General features: G+C 35.0%; 1 protein-coding gene across 11 annotated transcripts in view; it reads left to right on the top strand.

Annotated features, from left to right (window-relative positions):
* CDH23 (cadherin related 23) overlaps positions 1-22,965 on the top strand; it is a 641,486-nt gene that overhangs the window by 5,818 nt on the left and 612,703 nt on the right. The window lies entirely within an intron of this gene.

The following is a 22,965-nucleotide window of genomic DNA, read 5'->3' as shown; positions in this document are numbered from 1 at the left end:
ATATAGAAGTGGTTTGACAAGCCTTCTTCCTTTTTTTAAAAAAAAGTTTCAATTCCTGGTTTGATTCCCTATGTTGTTGGAATTTCCTAGTGATCTATGAAGTTCAGTAATGATCCAAGATTAATCAGGTTCATCTGAACTGATAGAGCTGCCACTTATAATATCAAATCCTTCTGCAATTGATCAGTCTCCTCATTTGTCTCCTGATAATGCTGATGAAAAAGGGGCAAAAAAGAATAGATTTGGTGAAAATTAAGAAAAGAATAAGGGGAATGAAGATAAAATTAAGCCACTAGCTGTAGCAGATGGCACTATCATTTTTCCAGAGATATCACCCATCTTATTTTTTTTTTTTTGAGGGAGAAAAGGTGATAAGAGAGGCTCAGTGGAATACATCAGGCTTATTCTTAATTATTAAAAATATTATATTATTGGTTGTGAAAACCTTTACATAAGCATGCATCCAGAGCTCCAATTACCTTGCTGTCTAGAGCCTTTGTACGTTTTAAAACAGGGGTCTTCAAACTTGGTCCTTTTATGACTTGTGGACTTCAACTCCCAGAATTCCTGCTTTTAAATTTCATTTGTAGTGAATTTACTGTAGCACTTCCTAGGTCTAGCATCTTTTCGAAGTTAGGTAGCAAAGTGTGTTAAAGATATAGCCTTTCACATAGCAGCATTAGATAGCGGCTAGTGCCTCTCTGCAATAACACATTTTATACTATGGTCTTGAGTTTACCAAATGTGGAAGAGTGGTGCACACTTTTTAAAACATAAAGTTACTGTAACGTGCACTTCCTTCAAGTAGTTGTTGTAATTTGTTAAGAAAAGAGAAAAAGAATTTTAAAAAATCTGCTTTCTGCCAGTTGTGGCAAAGAAAATGCAAATTTGGCCTTTGCAACTTTGTCAGCTGATGCTCTGGTCAGCCGTTCTTTTTTGTATAGGAAAATCAAATAGAGTTTGCAATGGCATCATTTTGCATGAAGAGGAATATATATTTCAATTTTGTATGAGAAAGATTGAGATGAGACCAGCATTTTTGACTGGACAGCCATTTGTCTGAAATGGTATAGAGTTTCCTGCAGGGGGTTGTACTAGATGACCTCCAAGGTCCCTTCCAACTTTATTATTATTATTATTATTATTATTCAGTTGTACTTGGTGACCAAATATAATAATTCTAGGGATGGTAAGTGTAGGAAATCATGTTTTGACCAGTTGATGCCCCCTGTTTCTGGAATTACCTTCTTGCAAGTTGGCTTAGGGGAAATGAAATATATCATTCAAATTTGAACTACTTATCAGTTTGCATTTGGCCCTTTGAAGCAAACTGGGACCAAGGAAATGGCACCAGAGTTTACACTTGTTAATAAATTGTTGCTTCTTGAGCATGCTCACTTATGCAGTAACTTTCAGACCTCTTCATCCTCCCATTTGAGAATGGTAATAGTTATGCTAAAAAAAAGGAATACTTGGACTGCTAGCATATGAACTCTGCATTCATCTCCCCAAGGGCGAAATGTTCAGTTTAATCTTCTTTGGATCGTATGTGAATAACAGTAACCTTATTTTGCACCTCTAAAAAGATACCACTACAGGCAGGCAAACTGGTGATTTCAGACCTAGAAGTGAATATGAGAACGAAGATGGAAATGAATTAACCTTTGGAAAGTTGTTTGCATATTAAAGTTATAGGAACTGATTTGTTGAGTCAGATTAAAGTGTTCGGATTCCCTAAAGTAGAGGAGTGTTATCTCACTATGCTTGCTAAAAGTTTTGCTGTATTTCATGGATGATGATAAAAGAATTCTTCTCAAGGGTAAGAGGGTTGTAGTTTTGGTATGCTGTATGGAGTAGAGTTAAAAAGGAGAAGTGAGATAGAGTTGGGCAAAGAATCCCTTAAGAATCCTTTTGAAGTTTTGGAGCACTGAAGACCCAAATCCATTTCATTGTTTTTGATAATATATTTTATATATAAGACACGTGGCTTTTTTGAGGAGAGGCTAATAATGACTACCTGGTCTTTAGAGCTTATGGAAAAGGAAATGGATGTTTCTGCCTTTTTTAGTTGTTGTTAAAGTTCAAATTGCCCTGGAATGGCTTTTCCCCATCTGGGATGTTGCAGAATTTTTTTAAAAAAAGTCTTATATTCTCTAGTTAACTCTTTAATGTTCATTCTGTCTAATTATCATTTTTTTTTTCATCTCAAACCCTGGGGATGTATTAAATTGTACATTTATATACAGACATGCACAAGATAGTTAGTTAGTTAATTAGATAGATAGATAGATAGATAGATAGATAGATAGATAGATAGATAGATAGATAGGAGGGATAGGGATAGGGATAAAGCTGTTTGGCTAGATCAGGGGTAGGCAACCTTGCCTCTTTTATGACTCGTGGATTTCAACTCCCAGAATTCCTGAGCCTACCCCTGGGCTAGATGAACAAATGTATTCCTGGGTGAGAGGAAGAAACTGCAGTTCTATACATATCTATTTAACAGTAAACCTGAGATTGTACACTTTTACAGACTTTGAAGTAAGCTGATGGAACTCAACAGAGGTACATATGGAACTGGCAGTTGAGACAAATGATCTTGGGACTGCATATTGCCCTCACCTTCGTTCAGTGATGGGATTCACATATGTGAACAACCGGTTCTCTGTGTGGATGCCACTTCCGGAAGTCCATTCTGGGCCTGGGCAACAAAACATTAACTACCGATTCTGCCGAACTGCTGTGAACTAGCTGAATCCCACCACTGCCTTAATTTCATATTGTTCCCCAGCAAAAGCAACCTGTCTCTTCTCTAGCAGTTTGCAGCACAAAGAGGGAAAAAAGTGCTGACCTAAAGATAAAGAATGGTACCACCTCTTTCTTAATCCCAGCCACTATTGCCACGATGCCTCCAGTACATTATACCTACAGAAAGGAAATCCTCATCAGAAAAAGGGTTGCTTATACTGGGAATATAGGCTTATGTTTTTTTACTTAATATATCTGTAGATTTAGCTGAATTGATGACTGGAAACAAATGCTAGAACTGTTTTGTTTGCATTTTGTTTAGAAATATCATATGGAATAAAAAAATGGGTTTCCTTGCTTGTTGGCCTATTTTCCTTTAGATTCCCACTCTTATAGCTGGCATGTAAATAATACAATTTCTTGAAGGCTGCCTGACACCATACATACAGAGAGATGATGAAGAAGAAGATCCAATTAAACTTTTGGTCTTCTACATTATAATGTAGAAGACCAAAAGTTTAATTGGATCTTCTTCTTCTTCATCTCTCTATATGTATGGTGTCAGGCAGCCTTCAATAAATTGAATTATTTATATGCCAGCTGTAAGAGTGGGAATCACTGTTGAAGAAGCATAGCTGAGAATTAGAATTAGGAATAGAATAGAATAGAATAGAATAGAATAGAATAGAATAGAATAGAATAGAATAGAATGTGATTGGACACACAACAAATTTGTGTCTGGTGCATAAGCTCTCAGTGTACATACAAACAACAAAGTAATATAATCATAACAATAATAGAAGTTAAAAGATGAGAAGGATTATAGTAATACAACCCTACTACATGGGTAAATATCTTTATACATAAGATGGTGCTGTGGGACAGCTGTGTTTTGGAAACTGTGTTTGGGAGAAGCTGGCTGTTTGTTTTGGAAACTGTGTTTGGGAGAAGCTGGCTGTTTAGTGGAGTTTTACTTTTTTCATAATACATAAAAAGAGTTTTTCTCCCTTTTCATACGCTCTTAAAGTTTGAGCAGTCAGCTGACATCGGGTCTATTCCCTGTTGCATTTCATTTTTAATTCACTGTAGTTATTTCTTCAAGCTTCATCTCCATCTCATTTTAGTCCCTGGTTTTGCTGTCTTCTGTTTGCAAGACAGCTATCTGTATTCTGTGATTTGTTATGCTTGTTTGACATTTTTGCTGGAAGGAGGGAGGCAGATAAGTAGTGATGTGTATGTGTATGTGAGGGTGATTTTATGTCTCTGAGAGAGAATGTATTGCTGTGGGTTGATTAATTGATCAAATTTATAAGGCCACCCATCTCAGACGAAATGAGTCTGGGTGGCATTCAAATCAAATCAAATAACAAATATATAAAAATCATATATAAATATGATAATGTAGGAAAAAATCATAATACACTTTAAAATCATTGTTAAAATTAAAATATTATTAAAAATTAAAAATATATAAACCACAAGGCACAGAGAGAGGGACCACAATAGTGGATCAACATAATATTTCCAGTTCTTCTTTTCCATAACCAGATCTTGAGGTATGAACAGGATGGAGCTAATCTCTCTCTCTCTCCCCCCCTCTCTCTCTCTCCCTCCCTCCCTCTCTCTCTCTGCGCACGCATGCACGCGCGCACACACACGCACACACACACACACACAAACTATGATAGAGAAGGTTAAACTTCTAGCACTCATCAAATATCCCTAGCAGATGATACCCAGAACATGCCTTCACTGCAGATTAAAGGGGGAATCAGTTTATTTTATAAATGGAATACATTATACGATGGATTTTACAAAATTTTGCCAATTTTTCTGTCTCTTATTATTTTGTTGGATGATCTTAAATATCTAATCATATATGGAAAGAATTTTTTTCATAAGGAATTTTTAACTGATAGTTAAATAGGAATAAGGATAGATTCTAAAACCTCTGTAGTTTTCATTTTTATGGGAAAAAAATCTATGTCTCCAGGAGTCAAAAATACTTAATGATCCATAATCAGTCAATCTGTAGAGTTTCCTACTTTCACTAAGCCACATATAAGGGAGCCTGATGGCGCAGTGGTTAGAATGCAGTATTGCAGACAAACTCTGCCCATAGCCAGGAGTTCAATCCTGATGGGGCTCAAATTGACTCACTCTTCCTTCCATCTTTCCAAGATCGGAATTGTTGGGAGCAATATGCTCACATTGTGAATTGCCAAGAGAGTGCTGTAAAGCACTATGGAGCAGTATATAAGTGTATGTGCTATTGATATAAATTAAATACTATTATATAGTATTATAATTTGTTTTGCTCTGCCTTTTGTTTTCTTTATTAGAAGAAAAATCTAAAATACTCTATTTGCTAGTCACTAAATTTTTACTAAAATGCTGCATTTACTTTTAGGTTGAATCATGGTCCCATTAGGGCAAACATTGTATGTCATATCTCCTAGAAAATCTCTACCTAGATTAGCTTCTGCAGACCACTGCTAGCATGAGTTATTTATTGTGATTTATTACGTTCTGTTCCCTGCTAGGGATTATTCTGGTTAAAATGAAAAAAATAATTTTAAAATATAAATATAAATAATGTGGAAAAGCACAATAGTAATGGGTATAGCATTTCCACACTAAGTATTGATTCCCATGGAAGAGAGCTGCAAAAGAAATTTACCCAGTTAAGACACCCAATTAAATGACATTTCCCTCAATAATGACCCATACCGATGTCTGTAGTCTTCAGTAGAGGCATTAGAGATGCTATAAGAACAGTGGTTATAACAGAGAGGGAAGGTGGATAATATTTTTAAGTCCTTCCCCCAAATTTGATCTATGATGCTCTTAGGTCAACTCAAATGGAGTATTAGTAAATTCTTCCCCTCATACATTTTGCTCATTCTGTCAAGAGGGGGACAGTTAGTTAACAAGGCTATATGTGAGCTCCAGGTCAGAAGAATCATATTTGCACAGTAGCTGCTTAGAATACTAGCAATGGGCCAGAGATCTTAGAATCTGTTTGTGGTCTTCTCATAGGCATCTGATTGGCTGCTATGGAAAAGCAGTACTGGATCACATCGGTGCTGGTCAGATTCAGCATGCTTCTCTTTTATGATGAGTATTGCTGTTTCTGCATTTCTAAAATGAATAAAAAACTAGAATCATTTTGAATCTCCAAAATGGAAGAATGAAAGTGTCTGGCTCAATTAAAATCTCACTATATCCTATGTTTGGGGAGTGAAGTATACCAAATACTTCATTTTGATAATGCGATTAATAGAGAATTTAACATGAAACAGCCTCAGGGCTATTTCAAGCTATAATCAATTCCTTCTGGGTTAGTTAAGAGCTAGTTGGCTTGAATTATCATGTTTGCACAACACCATTACATTCTCCAATCCAATTAAGCAAGTTGCCCTTATTAAGGGATACACATTCTCTCTTTGTTACTTACCTAAAACATAATTTTCCTCTAAATGTGCAAATTTTAACAATATACTTAGTCAGCTTGTATTGCCTAATTAAGCGAATAGTATAAAGTATTATGAAAGTAAGTCCTGTTAACTTCAAGTTATATTTGGATGACATAAAATTATTTAGATTAAGATTAGGCTACAATGCATTTTTCATTAGCATCAGCTGTGCGTACTGAAATCATATTTGGTTGTTTCAAATATTTTGCTAAGCCAGAATTTTGAAATGATTTGTAGAAAAAATCACAGTGCATTCATACATCATACTAAGAAATACAAGGATGACATAAGCGACAGTGGAGGCCACAAACTATGAGTTCAGTCATATAACCTCCAAAGAAAACCAAATGATCAAAGTGTAATTATTATGTATAAGAGTACCATAATTTATTGAGATAATTCTTGCAGGATCCTTGAAAAGTTCAGAATTTCCCACTGTATAGTAGAAAATATAGAGGATCTTATAGGTTCCATCAATAACGGAATAATCAATCTGTTATTATTATGTCCAGAGTCATCTTGTAGGAGATATGGGTGGCATAAACATTTAACAATAATAAATAAAAGTGACACTATCCTCCCCCCCATTCACTGTTATGGACACTTGGAGTGTTGATTCAGAAAAACAGAATGGGATTTCACTATGACTAGCACTTCTTAGCTCAGGAGAAATACTTGAGTATCAAAGTACAATAAATAATTTGAGAGAACAATGAAACAAATACTATCTTAAGAGGATTCAAAATGATTTTATCTTCTTTGTAAAACAAATGCATTGTAATATATCTGCTTCACTCTGCTTTTGATGGAAGGCAATGGTGCTAGAAACAGTTTGAATATCTGTAGTGATGTAGTGATGAGTATAGTATTCAGAATATGACTGCATACTAACCTATCTGCTAGAACTATCCAGATTTCTTCTTGTATCATATCTAATTACATATAACTGGAAATAGTTAAGGGGCTCGTTATTTGGTTGCAAATAATTCAAAAAGCATTGACTGTTTAACCACCATAGGTTTAAGCCTTGTAAGCCCGTTGTTAAAATAATAAGGAAAAACCTGTATCTACATACAATATGATCCATTGCTCCTTGGGCAAAAGTCTATATATATATCAGTTGGCCAGGTTGCCTGTAACAACACAGTATTGTTAGGTGACATGCAGGTTGGCCTAGACAACTAATGGCTAACTATGACAGCATTGATGGTTGTTTTTATACTGTTCATAGCATAGATGTTTAGACTGGATTTGGCACTTTTATACACCTATCAAGACCTTCCCAAGGACCTGGGATAGGCAAGTTTTGTTTTTTGATGGTGTTAAAAGATATTGCCACAGGATGTAAGCTGTTCCAAGTAAAACTGCCTTTTGCAATTGATGGTGATTGGTGGTGATTTGCTCAATACTGATGGTGTTCAAGGGGTACTCTTTTGCCACAGTAATTCTACTTCTATTTGCAGATCTTTGTATAATATAATTATCTCCAGTTCTTTCTCTTCTCTTCTGCTGTGTCCAGGTCATTCCATGTCCATTATCCAGAATTTTTTGTCTTTCTTATTGCTAATTATTAGGTCAGGGATATAATGTGCCAGGTGCTTGTCTGTTTACAACAACAACTACTACTACTACTACTACTATTATTATTATTATTATTATTATTATTATTATTTAATATAGCTACCCACTCTAGTAAACTCCGGGCAGCTTACAAAATATAATAGTAATTAAAACAATTAAAAACAAAGAAATAAAACAAGTCAGTTTGGATTAGCAGCAACCATAAAAACTAAGCATCACAGCTCCCCCCAACACACAACACACACACACACCCTCACACACACACACACACATTAACTCAATGTGTGAGGGAAGACAACATCAGTGAATGTTGTGAAGAAAGAGGATAACAATTTATTTCTTAATGCTGGGGTCATCCAATAAAATAGATTCAAAGTATTAAAACATATACTTTTTCATATAGCATTTAGTTAACTTGGGATATTTTGTTGCCACAAGATACAGTTCTCAACCACCCACTTGATCACTTTTTAATAAATACCCAGACCAGCAGATTGGCTGCTGGTCATAACGGCTGTATATTTCCCACAGTAGAGGTGAGACTAAGTACCTCGGTACTTGTTTAAATAATTGCATCAGATCAAAATAAAGTCTCCAAGTTACATTCCATGTAGCCTAGAGTCCAGGAATTCTTCATTCCAGTAGTAACTTGGCCTAACCCTGCTTAGATTCTGAGCCCAGAAAAATGCTCGTTGAGGGATACAGTTTTAGGGAGACCATAATCTGGGGGAAGAGCTATTTAAGAGTTGTGTAGAAGAGGGAATTTCAGCAGAACAATTTATTTTGACACTCCTATTAAAAATGTGAGAACCCTGTCTTTATGTGCCTCTGGCCAGTGATCTATGATCATGTCACAGAAATCTTCCCTAAGGAAGAGTGAGAAAGAGCCACTTTCCCTTTAAAAGCATATGTTGTCACTGGAATAAAGATGTGATTTAGACCTCAGTTTCTCTGGTTGTGGTTCATAGTAGAAAATGTGAGTGTAGCTTAAGAGAGTGACAGGTTAGAAATAAGAGAGAACAGCCAATATGAGTGCCAGGGCTTACTAAAATAAAAAAGATTAAGAATTGCTGTGATTTACTGCCTATGTTAGATTAAGTGGTATGCTAGAAGAAGAAAAAGCTCTGTTAAAGTTTCCTGAACGCTCAACAAGGAAACTAGAGCAGATTAAAAATAATGCAGACAAAGTAGGTCTCAAGAGTGGAAATATTGGCAGCATTTAGCCAAGGTGTGTCTCTAAGTCCTATGAAGAGCTAGGGTCAAGCTGGTACTATTGATTAGTAAACCACTTAAGAAGAAAAGCATAGAATAGCTTAGCCCTGACTCTAAGCCTTCCCAAAGAGTATGAACACCCCAGATTTTGTCTCAGGCATCAGGGCCAGGATATTTTTGAAAGTAGGATGTATGTGGTTACGTGTAATGAGCTGATTATGAGGTTAATTGATTATACTATTATGACTATTTTAACTGTGTTTTACTTTTTTTCTGTTTTGGCTAATATATGTGTGTGTGTGTGTGTGTGTGTGTGTGTGTGTGTGTGTAGGTCTTTGGTTATTTGGGTTTTCTCCCGTGTCAAATTGGAAGTGTCTTGGTGACGTTTCGACGAAGTCTCATTCGTCATCTTCAGGCTGGTGTTTTTGGCTTCGTGCTCCTAGAAGCACGAAGCCGAAAACACCAGCCTGAAGATAACGAATGAGACTTCGTCGAAACGTCGCCAAGACACTTCCAGTTTGATGCGGGAGAAAACCCGAATAACCAAAGACCTACATACAAACACCTGCGAAAACCTCAGAATATATATAATTAATAATTAGCACTTACTGGCTTGGATGCCATATGTAGACAGACAGCTAAGACTTTAAATCAATAAGCAATTCTATGTGAGGTTATTTTTTTTAAAAAAAACTGAAAATCTTACCTTTCACAATTAAGTACTGAAATTAAATTGTCACACAAGTCAGGTATTCAGAAAAAATATTATTCACTTCAGTAGCAAAAAGATTATCTTTGAAGAAAAGGACATTGTCCTTTTAATTTTTGTTTCCTTGAATTGGAAGTCATGCTGTGCTATATTCATTTTTCTCAAAAGCAGGCTGTGATGAGCACTGATGTTAGTTCTCATGACATCTTTGTGCTGCCTAGATATAGTTAAATCTTTAAGGAACTCCTGCTCCATATAAATTATAATTTATTACATTATTATATCCTGTAATAATAAAGAATGTCTGTCGCCTGTCTATTTGTCTGTCCATCCATCAATCTATCCATCCATCCATTATTATCTATCATTGTCTGTCTATATCTATCTGTCTGTCTCCCTCTAAATTGTGTGAAATACAATAATATGTTATGCTAAAGTAGTAAGTATTATTAAGTGTAATGGTAAAGCTTCTTGTGAGAAGGGCAGCAATATAAATTTATAAATAAATAAACAGGCAAATTAAAAGTTGTTTTCTTACCTTAAATTATTACTTAAATCAGGCATGTCAAACTGCTGGCTCACGGACCGAAACTGCACCCACCCCATTGCCGGCAATGGAGAAAAAGTCACAATATGTCGTGCAACGTCACATGACGTTGCAAGTTTAACATGCCTGACTTAAATTATTATTGGATTGCAAGCTTGTAACAATTAGTAAAGTAGAATAGTCTTGATGTCAAAGTGGAATGCTCTAGGAGCTGTCCTTCCTTTAAGTGCTGAAATTATTACTGTTACCATCTTGCAAGCAATTTTCTTGAAAGGAAAGAGTCTTTAACATGATTTTATATCAGTTCTACTTTTTTATGTGTTGGGGGGTAGTTGGATTCATAATATAATCATAAATCAGTTTAATTTTCCTGAAGCACTTCTTAAAACTTCTATACAACTTAAAATTGAATTTGATTTTCATCAAATGCTTCTTGGCAATTTATTCCACTTATGCACTCCTTTCCAATCCCATTGCTGACTCTGAAAAGATGATTTATTGAAGTTATTAGAACTATAACCTGAAACCAGTTATTTCTAAGCTGATACCTTATCTCAGAGTTGATAGATGACCATTACCAAATAATGATCAGTTTTTAAAATCAATTGCATGTTGTTTTAAACAGTAAACTAGCCTCTTTTGATATAAAATGGGATTCATACAACATAAAATTTGATTTTGAATATAATGGACAATCAAGGATTTTGAGTAAAGTTGAGTTATGGTTGACTTACTCTGGGAAATGCATTTATGAGCTGGAATGCTCTCTCCTATGATTTGGCCTTGTTCCACTATTGCCAGATTTTAGACAGAAATTCATAGGATTGTCAGTATTAATTTAGAATGACTGTTATTTGTCAAAGGTGCATATTTTGTCCTTGGCTAGATATCCATATTTGGAATTTAGCAAGGTGTCAGGAATGATACTTTAACTATAAGGATTAATGAAAAAATGACTATGTGGCTGACTGTGCAACCAATCATAGTTTATTAAATTTATATGCTGCCCAAATCCCATGACTCTACTTTCAAAATTAAAAGTAAGCAAAGGAGACATTGCAGTTACAGAATTTAATGTGGAATCCAAACATTTGAAATTATGTAGAATTATCACAAGAAAACTTCTAGAATAAAGACAAGGGAAAATTCCTGAGGCTTATAGAGTAGTGCAAAACATTAGAATGGGACAGTCTCAGACCCAGAGCTCTGCACTGGTGTGTTCATCCATTTGGACCTTTTTGAGGTGTAGACTCAGGCCACCTCTGTCCTATATTAAGCTATTCCTTAATCTGATTGAATGGATCATTAGGAAAGGTTATGTTTGAACTCCACTGATTATTTTAAGGCAGTGGTTCCCAACCTTTTCTATACCTTGCACCCCTAGAATGCTTCTGATATATTCTTGCACCCCTTACAAAAGTTCAAAATAACAGTAACAAATTATGCATAAAACTATAATTTTGAAAACCCAAGTTTTCGCACCCCCTGGAATATTGTCTCACACCCCCAGGGACCATATTCTGAGCCCCTTTCTGGAGTTGTGCCTTCTCAGGGACAACACTTGCCCTTGTTAGACTTTTATGAAGATCTGAAGACATGGGTACTACTTCAATAGGCAATTGAAACAGAAGATTAGGTGTACTTTGCTACTACTGATATGCTTGCTTGCTTTGGGGAGTTGGAATATTGTTTTATCTTTGAGTGCTGGGTGTTGTATGCTATGGTTTCATATTTTAATCATGCTATCTGAAATCACCTGTGTGCTCTACATGTCTCATTTGTTTGGGGCATGTATGAAGACTGGGGTGAATTCATCAAGATGCATATTTGGTCATTATTAAAAGATTTGTTACTATATAATTATTTATTTTAAAATTTGAGTAATATATCTAAATGTGTTTGGGATTATAGCGATATATCTTCACATATCTTCAGGAAAAGTACAAATACTATATTCATACTCAATATTTCTATCCAGAACACCAGTTATATATGAGCATAATCTATGAAATGCTGTATAAGAATTGAGGTTTCAACTACTTTGTGAACAGAGTCAGGAACTCTGTCATGTTTAGAAAATATCAAATGTTTTTATAGCTCAAACCGACCAATATGAAGTGTTGCATATCCAAATGTTTTTAAACATTAGTTGCTCAAAGTACCAGACAGTTTTAGCAATAGCAATAACACTTAGACTTATGTACTGCTCCATATTGCTTTACAGTACTCTCTGAGCAGTTTATAACATCAGCAAATTGCCCTAACAATCTGGGGCAATACCGACCTCAGAAGGTTGGAAAGCTGAGTCAACCTTTAGTTGCAGGCTTGAACTTCTGGCAGTGGGCAGAGTTAGCCTACAATATTGCATTCTAACCACTGTGCCACCAGGATGCCTCCTTCTTTTATTGTTTCTTCCAAAATTATATAAAGGTCTGTGTGACTGAAAATAGTTTAGATGATAGAGAGAATATTATGTCATATATAAGAGCCGAGGTGGCGCAGCAGTTAGAGTGCAGTACTGCAGGCCACTTTAGCTGACTGTGTTCAGCAGGTCAGCGGTTCAAATCTCACCGGCTCAAGGTTGACTCAGCCTTCCATCCTTCCGGGGTAGGTAAAATGAGGACCCAGATTGTTGGGGACAATTTAAATATATATATATACATTGCTTACTGGTGTACACCGCTTAGAGAGTGCTTGCACTTAAAGCGGTATATAAGTCTCATAAATAAATAAATAAATAAAGAGTCAATATTCAATCTTTTTATATGTAATAATATTGTTGTTGTTTTTAAAATATTTGTAGGCTGCCCTTAAAGAGTATTCACTCTTAAATGTAATAATAGCAAATATATCAGAAGGTGTGTATGTTCTATCAGAAGATCAGCATTATTCTTTTTCTAATTTCTTAATATGATGAGTGTGAATTTCTACAGTCAAGTGATACTGGAAAAGCAGAACAAGTGGAACTTCAGTGAAATTAGTAAATTTTAATTAGTGTGATTTCTTTTTTTAGGTATTAGTGGGAAAATAGAATTTAGTCAGTAAATGGTTTGGCTACTCTGCTAATTCTCAGTACTTTTGTCATGCAAATTGTTATTTTCTGTTTTATTTATTTATTAAATTTCTATGCTTGTCTTTGTTTTCTATCTTAATACAGTATAGGAATCATTCTTAAGTTGCATCTGTCTGTTAATAACTCTCTTGACTTTGAATTCATGAAGAGTATTTTAATCATACACGTATTAAATCCAGTATAACACTACCATAATTATAAGCTTGTTTGACCAGAGTGGCTTCATGGTCTCAATTAAAATTTAATGATGAACTCTCCTGAGGAAAGGATTCACAGGTTTTTAACTCTGATTGCATAGTGATAATGTATAAGAAATAAACTGCAAGAATCTAGTAATTTTGTGCCTCTCATATACAAAAGTCATTAGAAGGTAAAGTGCAGCCTAATGTAATCAACACATTGCAAATACAGTATGTACAATTAACTTATCTTGGCCTCATAAGCCAACCTCTCTTGTTACCTTTAGCACTCAGATAATTTGGCACTAATGTTTAGGACGTGTTCAGCTGATCCCCAAGCTAAAGATACCATCCTGGTGTGGGAATGGTTCAGTTATCTTTAAAGATAATAATAATTGCTGAAACTTTGTGTGAAGAGGTAAATGTTTATATCAGAAGCAAAGTGGTGAAAATAGTCATGAGTTTGGAAATAGTCAATAGCAACTTCCATAGCAACCTCGGAAGCCTGAAAAAAAGTTATATTGACTTTAAGAAATTGGAAGGTGCTTTGTAAGTACCACCATGTCTTTAGAAGGGTTTCTCTTGAAGGATTTCCACAATCCTGTTAGCTGTACTTAAATGTTAATATTCTTCCAATTTCTTATATTTGCATTGCTTGCTGCTGGTACTCGTATACAATCCTTGATTCCTTAACTCAGACTTGCACATTTCTTTGAGACCCTGAGAAATGACTAAATGCCATTTCTTCCTGTATTTGGAATCGATCAAGAAGCTTGTGGCTTATAGATGATCTCTTTGGAATTTGAAATTGTAAACTGAGTTCCCAGTGAGACTTACATTTTCTTAAGCCAAACAAAGAGCTGATGGTGCTTCCTGTAATGCCTGACCATATACACACAGGGGAATTTTTACCAAATACCTCCCAAATCTATTTGTGAAAAATATTTATTTATTTGTTTTTAAAAAACATTGATTTGATTTATATGCTGCCCATCTAACTTTCAAGTGACTCTTTTAAATTTGTGGTAGACTTTGAGGTAATTGAGGGTTTGATAAATATAATGTTTTGAGAGAAGATTCAGAAAAAAAAATCAGGGTTGAAATGTCCAGAATTAAATAAAGTGATTAGGAGGCATTAATTCTTCAATTTAGTACAAAAGTCCATTGAATTTGCTTTGACTGAATCTCCGAACCTGATTATTTGCATAATATATACCATTCATGCATTGATCTACATGGGAGTTTGTGTATGTGACAGCAGATATACTAACGGAGCCATTAAGCCAATTTAACTGAATATATGAGGTAGTCTGAAATTGAGAGTATTATGTGTTTTGTTTCTTTTATTCTCCTACTATTAATTACTTCAACTGGAAGCATATATCCATACTTCCAGCTCTGATGTCTGATATCAGTTGTTAAGGATCTCCTGCATGTAAAAGATGTAGTAATAATGGCCTGTGTTGTCTTCCCAAATAGAATATAGAATAATACGGTTGGAAAAGACCTTGGAGGTCTTTTAGTCCAACCCCCTGCTCAAGCAGGAAACCCTATATCATTCTAAGCAAATGGCTGTCCAATTTCTTCTTAAAAACCTCCAGTGATGGAGCTCCCACAACTTCTGGAGGCAAGCTTGTCCACTGATTAAATTTTCTAACTGATAGGAAATTTCTACTTAGTTCTAGGTTGCTTCTCTCCTTGATTAGTTTCCATCTATTGCCTTTTGTCCTGCCTTCAGGTGCTTTGAAGAATAGGTTGACCCCTTCTTCTTTATGGAAGCCCCTCAGGTATTGGAAACTGCTATCACATCACCCCAGTCTTTCTTTTTGTCTGAGTCCTGGATTGTATATGAGTACCAGCAGCAAGCAACTAGACATACCCAGTTTCCCCAATCATTCATCATACAGTTTAGCCTCCAGACACCTTATCATCTTTGTTGATCTGGTTTTATTCTGATAACAGCTTTAATGATTTTGAATGACTGTTCCCTATCTGCCCTATTATTACCATCCCACAATAGCCATATGCTATAATATAATGTTTATTCTCTAAATAAAATGCCAATAAACCACATTTATTAAGGAACCATTTTTAATCACTCTGAGCAATGGGGGTAGGATGGGGAGATTCTTCATGGAACAAATCTCATTTTCAACAGTCTTTACAAAATGAGCCATAAAATTACAATATTCCAAAGTACTTTATAATTCCAGTTCAGGCAGCTCTTCATCATGGAATCTGAAAGCTGAGAAAATACAAAACTCATTAAATTAAAATAAACCACCTACTGCGAGGAAGAAAAACACATTTGTCAGTATCAATTTTGCTTCTGATTATCCTATATTTTTATCTGTTATTTTTAAGAATTATGATATGAGTGTCATTCATGCCCAAATGAAAGTATTTACCCTAAGCCTTATTTTTCCATTTCTTATTGAAATTTCTTATTATCCAGTTTTAAGACTGGTGAAAAATAACCAAGCAACAGGCTCTATAATTATCAAAAGATACACAATTCCAGTAATGCAACTAAAAATTGCTTTAAAATACTTTAATCAACATAGTAATACTAGTTTTAAAAAGGCAGCGCTGGTGAGTTCTTTGATCTGTTTCATGTTTTAAAGTTCTTCAAAATGTACCTATTTAAAAAATTTCTTCATGTTCATCTCATTCATATTTTCAGCCTCTTAAGACCTTAAAGCTGCATTAGAGATTAACAGCACAATAAGACTTTTATTAAGTCTAATTAAATCTAATGCAATAGTGAGCAATTGTATTAGTATTTAGGTATTTCTCCAGGCCTCCCCCCCCCTTCCAAATTTAATCAGCCACTCCTTGGCTATTGTTAGTATTTTACAACTTGGTAGAGTTCAGCCAAATAATTTAAGACTATAATCATTTGGCTACCAAATTGCCAGCTACTACTAAACCCAATGTACGTAAATATAAAGTTATTCTATACAACAATGCATTTATAGTTTTGAGACAGGATGTTTATTATATGTGATAGAGAGATTGACAGTTGGCAACAGACTGTAGAATGTAGAAAAGAGAACATGGTAAAAGCTTCAGACAGATGTAATTGAACACCCTAGTAAATAGATCTCTATAAAAGAAACTTTGTTATGCTGATACCTGATCCTTCAGGTCTTTTAGTATTCAGTTGAAAAATACCCCCCCTCCACATGTACACATACACCACCATGATAACAGAGTATTTCCTTGCAGTTGGTAACCATGGCTTCAGGTTTGTGTGCCTCAGATATTTTTCTTTCAAATATAAAGTCATCAGTCCCTTTGAATAAATCCACTCATTTGTGTTTTTCTAATAGTAGTATTTTAAAAATGCTCCTATACAAGAAGAATGCTTTTGCTCAACTTGCCTAGTCAGCTCTTTAGTGAGTTGACCTCTCTTTAAGAAGCTCCTGTATGTTGAAGAGACACTTGTCTTGTTAGTATTTAGACGGGTAGAAAAATGCGTTGCTGGGTTGGCATTTTTAAAAAAGGATTTAAAAAAACAATAAAAAACAAGCAGACACAAGTGTTTAGGCAGAATGAGTATTCTCAGAAGTAATGAGATAAATTGAAGAAATAGATTCCTGAGGCTCAGCCCTCCCTGAGTTGTTCTATTTTAAACTACAGTTGCTTGGGATTTTGAATTTTCTTTTATAGTTTGATTATGTTTATCAAATCAGTGTCAACGGTTAATAACCACATAGATTTTTTTTTGCCTGATCATCTGTTCTGGTCTTTTCTTCCATTTTTCCCAGCATCAGAACCTTTTCCAAAGACCCAGGTCTTTGCATAGGAGGCTAGAATCTTGGTCATTACTTTGTCGCAACCTACTTATTCTGTAGTAAAATTACTGCAGTTGATTCATAATTATGGTCTGGTTTCGGGTTTTAAGATTAATGTTAATAAGACTAAAATTTTACCTAAAAATATGACTAGCCGGGAGAAGCAGACTTTGGTTAACTTGACGGGTTTTGAAATTGTTAATAAGGTAAAATATTTGGGGGTGATGTTATCTGTTTCTAATGCAAAATTATTTAAAAATAACTATGAAAGGTTGTGGGTTAGGGTACAGAAAGACCTGAAGAATTGGGAAAAGTTGCAACTATCCCTAATGGGAAGAATTGCAGTGATAAAAATGAATATTCTACCCAAGTTTCTCTTTTTGTTTCAAATGTTACCGATTTTGAAGAATGAGATTAATTTAAGTGAATGGCAGAAAGGTCTCAATAAATTTATTTGGGCAGGGAAAAAGCCAAGGGTTAAGCTTAAAATTATGCAAGACTTCCGTGAGAGGGGAGGACTCAAGGTACCGAATTTGAAATTATATTATGATGCGGTGGTTCTAACATTAGTTAGTGACTGGGTAAATTTGACAAACTCTGAGATACTTCATTTAGAGGGATGGAACTTACTTTTTGGGTGGCATGCCTATTTAATATTTAATAAAAAAGTGGATTGGGCTTTTAAATCTCATATTTTAAGAACTCCTCTACTTAGGATTTGGAGAAAATACTATAAAAGTGATTTCAAAGTACCATTATGGGCTATACCTTGGCATGCGATAGAAGGAATAAAAAGAGGGGTTAAAATGGATATGGTGTCTTATAGACAGTTACTTAGATGGGATGGACAAAACTGGCAGTTAAAATCACGGGAAGAGCTAGCACAAGAAAATATCATTTATTCTTGGTTCCAATATAGGCAATTAGCAGATAGATGGAAGATGGATTGTAAGGTGGGTTTTTTAAGAGAAGATGAAAATCTTATTAAGCAAGTGAAGGATCAAAGACAAACCCACATTAAGAGAATTTATGGGGTTCTAGTTGAACTGGATTCAGAAACGGAACTAATTAAAGATTGTATGATTAGATGGGCGCAGAATTTTGGTGAGCCAGTTTCATTGGACACCTGGGAAACTATTTGGGTGAGAAATGTCAAATTTACGCAAGCACAGAACTTAAGGGAGAATTTTTACAAAATGTTTTATAGATGGCACCTTGATCCACAAAAAATGTCTCTTATGTACTCTGACTTAAAACCTAAATGTTGGAGATGTGGTTGTATGGATGCTACTTATTATCATATTTGGTGGTCGTGTAGAGAGATAAAAGCATTCTGGATTAAGATATGGTGGAATATCCAGAGAATTTTTAAAAGGAGGGTAAAATTTACTCCGCAATTATTTTTGTTAGGTATAGTTACTGATTGTGATACAAAGGAGGTTATATTGATGTTAAATTTGATTACAGCTGCGAGGTTGTTAGTAGGACAATATTGGAAGAAGGAATCTTTGCCTACATTGCAGGAATGGTTTCTTAAAGTGTCTTATTTGGCGGAAATGGCAAAGATTTCGGCTTTCTTAAAGGGACAAACGCAAGAGAAATTTCTTGCTGTTTGGGATAAATGGATAAAATTTATACAATTTAAGTTGGATATAAAAAAATATTATATAGCCTTTTTATAATCTTTATTTTTATATACATATGTATATCTTCTATTTTATATTTTTTTTCTTTATAAATATAATTTTTTTAATCTTCTTTTAACTAAGCCTATATTCTGCTCTGGGAGGCTCAGGGGGGGGGAAGGGGGGAGAGTGTGGGTAGGGGTTGGGGAAGGGGGGTTTTGTTGGGTAATGTTTGTTTTTTATTTGTATATGTTGTTTTTTGTTTTTGTATTGTCTTGTATTTTTTGTAAAATTTATAAAACTTTTTAATAAAAAAAAAAGAAGCCTTAGAGTAGAATTTTAGGACTTTGAAATATATGAACACTGAGGTAGAATGAAAACAAAAATAGCAAGATGGACTGAAGTCTGCACCACAGTAGCACAGGACTTCTTAGATAAATAGGTAAATTAAAGAGGTTCACAATATTTTTAAAAGGAAATTGATGTAAGCTCAGTTATTGCATCTCGGCTGAAATCCTAAAAGTAGTCATAGCCCAGCTGTCATGTACTAGCTTTGCAAGGGCAGCTGAAAAGAAAGATCTTATTGTTTGTTCTATGCTCACATTTTATTTTTACTGGTTAGTTTAAATAAACAGCCAATATCACTTTTTCTGTCTGCACAGCAAAGACTAGCATTTTAATTTGTGTGAATAATCCAGGTGGGGGCTTTCTGTGTCTTCTTTTTGTAGATATTTGAAGGTCCACAGATCACGGAAATGGCAGGAAGGCCAACTTTCTTGTGTATTTATCTGTTTTTATTAATTTCAGTGGAGTGGCTGTCTTCTCTACTGGCAGCTATTACAGGAATGTTAAAGGAGCTCACAGAGCAACAAACACAGTTCAGAAGAAAATGTTCATCTTACTTTTATATAGAGTCTTTGATCTGACTGAATTATATATTTCAGTTTATCGTCTGAATCACTGACATGCATTTATGATGTCAAAACTGATCCCAGTGCGTTGTTGGTGAAGATCTTCCTCAGGTTGAAGGAAGAATTTTAAAATATTATACAGCACTCAAACTGCTGTTTTTCTTGAGCTGTATGACCTGTATGTTCTTGAGCTAAACTACTTCGAAATGTGAAGTTAAATCATTTTTCTTCTATCAACAGTGAAAACATGGTCTAACATGGCAACTAGGCATCATCTGGCTTCTGAATTGGTGCCTGGTAGCTTAATTGTGCTCACTCAATTTTTCTATCATGCCTCAGAGGTTACTTCTATGTTTTCTATTAATGCATCAGTTCAGACAGACACATTGAATTATATTTTAAAAGCTCAATGGCCAGCCTCCACCAAATTACTAGAATAAGAAAAATATATATGAAGACTTACCTCCCAGATTTATGTTTGCACTTATCTACACTTATCTCTTTTTTCAGATGGACAATGCTTTAGTAATCTTGATCACTTGTTTTAGCTATTGCAATTTCCTTATCTTGTGGCATTTTAAGAAACACATTTATCATACCATCTTCTGGAATATAGTCAGTATAAAGACATTTGAGAGAATGCTCTGGAGATCTCCATTGCTGTGATATTTCCACTTCATTTGCTGTTAGAAAATGAACCATTAAAGTTATTTTTTCCATTTGGCTTGCGACAGATATGCGGTCCTGAATAACAGTGTAATATCTTGTTGAGTTCAGAAATGCAGCAATCTTCTCTTTGACTTTTGTTGCCAGTAACTGTATGATCTCATTCTGACTTGTTTTCCAAAGTAAATAACTTGGTTGGTGAAACATCCCAGATGCTTCTGGAATACAACATCAAACTCAGCCATAAGCTCTGTGATTTTAAGGATATTTTCATTGTTTGGTATATGAAGCTCATCTGAATTGCTGTGCAAAATTCTAGATTTTGGGTATAGGCATTTTTGCAATGGGAATGAATATTTTGCCAGTAAATAAGCTCCTATGAATTGATTGACCATATGATTATCTATGGTTGTCTTTAATCTAACATTCAGATCAAACTCTTTTCATTCATTGAATACTCCCTAGTTATTTCCTGGATTGTATGCCATTCTAGATTCTAGTGAGATTTTTTTTTAGTTTTTTGTTCTTGTAAAACTCAATGTGGCTAGACTATAAGACTGGAAGAATTGTCAAAAAGCACAATATACAGCATTGTAGGATTCTGAATAAATAAGTCATGATTTCTGCTTTTTTACCAATCCGATTTTCATATGGTAGATGGAACCTTATATTTGCAGTGTCTTTAGAGAATATGAAATTTTCACTGGCTGTAGTAGATCATACAGTGCAAGGGTAATCTTCATGTTGCTTGTAGTAACTGGTAATGTGAATGGAACATGATCTGAAATAGCTATAGTACCTGTGCAGTATAGTACTGTAACTTTATTGATTAGTCAATTCGCCATAGGAAGAAAATCAAATTTTCTTGCTGTTAATTCAGCTGGTTCTAAGGAAATAACCTAGACACAAGTCAAATCGCTTTGCAGCCATATTTCATTCTGTTCTCCCCTCCTCCAGTATCTATAAATGTATGCTTAAATAATCCATGTCTGCAATTTTCCTGGAGGCACAGTAAAATGCTTTTGTTGGCTTGCATGTTAATATAGTTCTTAGCATATCACAGCTGTGCTCAGGGTGTAAGAACACGTTAGAATAAAGTATCTTCTACTAGAAATAGTCCACTGAGATTCCCCCCTCACCCTTTTTTGATAGAAGCTCCACTGAAAAGAAAGGAATGTTTTCCTTTAGGCAGTTTTCATTCCCTTTAAAGTGCTATTGTCCCTTCTTTATACTTTGACATACCTGTAGTATCCTGAATTTGAAAATCTGTCTCTTTTATTTAGAATCATAATTCATCCTACTCAGAAATGCAGCCATATATTAGTATTCAAGAAACATCTAAAAACAAAATATAAAAAAAGTGATAACCAAGTTAGCATGATAAAAAAATGTTGACTTGGAAATTAAATCTGTTCCGTACTATGAAAACTCTTACTGTCTTAAGCTTCTGAGAATCAGTCCACTAAAATAATGCATATGGTACTTTCAAAGCTTTTTGACCTCGAACCTCAATGAACATCAAGAATCCACAGAAATAGCGTACTGTATATGCTGAAAATTAAGCCTATACATTTTGTTCAAGAACCTCATGGGACGAATGATTATGATGAGGCAGCATCCTTGATTGGCCAGAGAGCCTGATAACAGCATAGAAGAAGAGGGAAAAACAGGTGTATTAAAAATAAAACTGTTTTGTCAATGATTCACAGCTAGAACAATATAGTAGGAAATGAATGCTAAACAATATCGCAATAATTAGACATAGTGTCACTTTTGCTTAAATTGGATGTTCCTTTTCGTTTTTAGGGAATGCAGCATAGGCAACATTTCAATAATCTAGTTTTAAGGTAACAGATAGTAGCAAGTGAACCATAGTTATATTTGATAGAAAAGAAACAATATTACGAAGAGATGATACGGTTCTGTGGAAAATGGCTTCTGTTATTGCATGAACTTGGTCTGCTAAGGGCATCTGTGTCCCTGAGTCATTCAGGATCAGTGACTTGAGGACAGCTGATGATCAGGACAGCGATCCTTCCTAAATCATGGAATCAATCAGACATAAACTTTTGTGAGATGCATCTTACTTCATGAAATGCTTTTGCCACCATGAACGTGGTTCTCCTCTGCAAAGACAGTCATCATGGCACTCTGTCCTAATTCTGCTTTGAAAGGTTATTTACATTTAGAGCTTGCCAAGCACAAATTTTTGCATGACTGGAGATAGATGAAAAAGTGGCAAACCTGTTTATATTGGAATACTGATTGGATCTAATGAAGCACTTCAGTATAAATTTACTTAGCATATAGGGCAGAAGAACATGATGTTCTTCTATTTGAGGGGATAGCTCTGTCAAAAACATAACAGATGAGTAAGTCCTTGTTGAGATGCACAACCAACATAAGCCATATACTCCAGGCCTTGGGCTATCCAGCAAGAT

The sequence above is a fragment of the Crotalus tigris genome, unplaced genomic scaffold (assembly GCF_016545835.1).
Source record: "Crotalus tigris isolate CLP2741 ecotype Arizona unplaced genomic scaffold, ASM1654583v1 scf7180000023654.2194447, whole genome shotgun sequence".
In the NCBI taxonomy this organism is placed as follows: Eukaryota; Metazoa; Chordata; class Lepidosauria; order Squamata; family Viperidae; genus Crotalus; species Crotalus tigris.
Note: the sequence above shows the minus strand (reverse complement) of the source record. Positions and strands in the feature narration are given on the sequence as shown.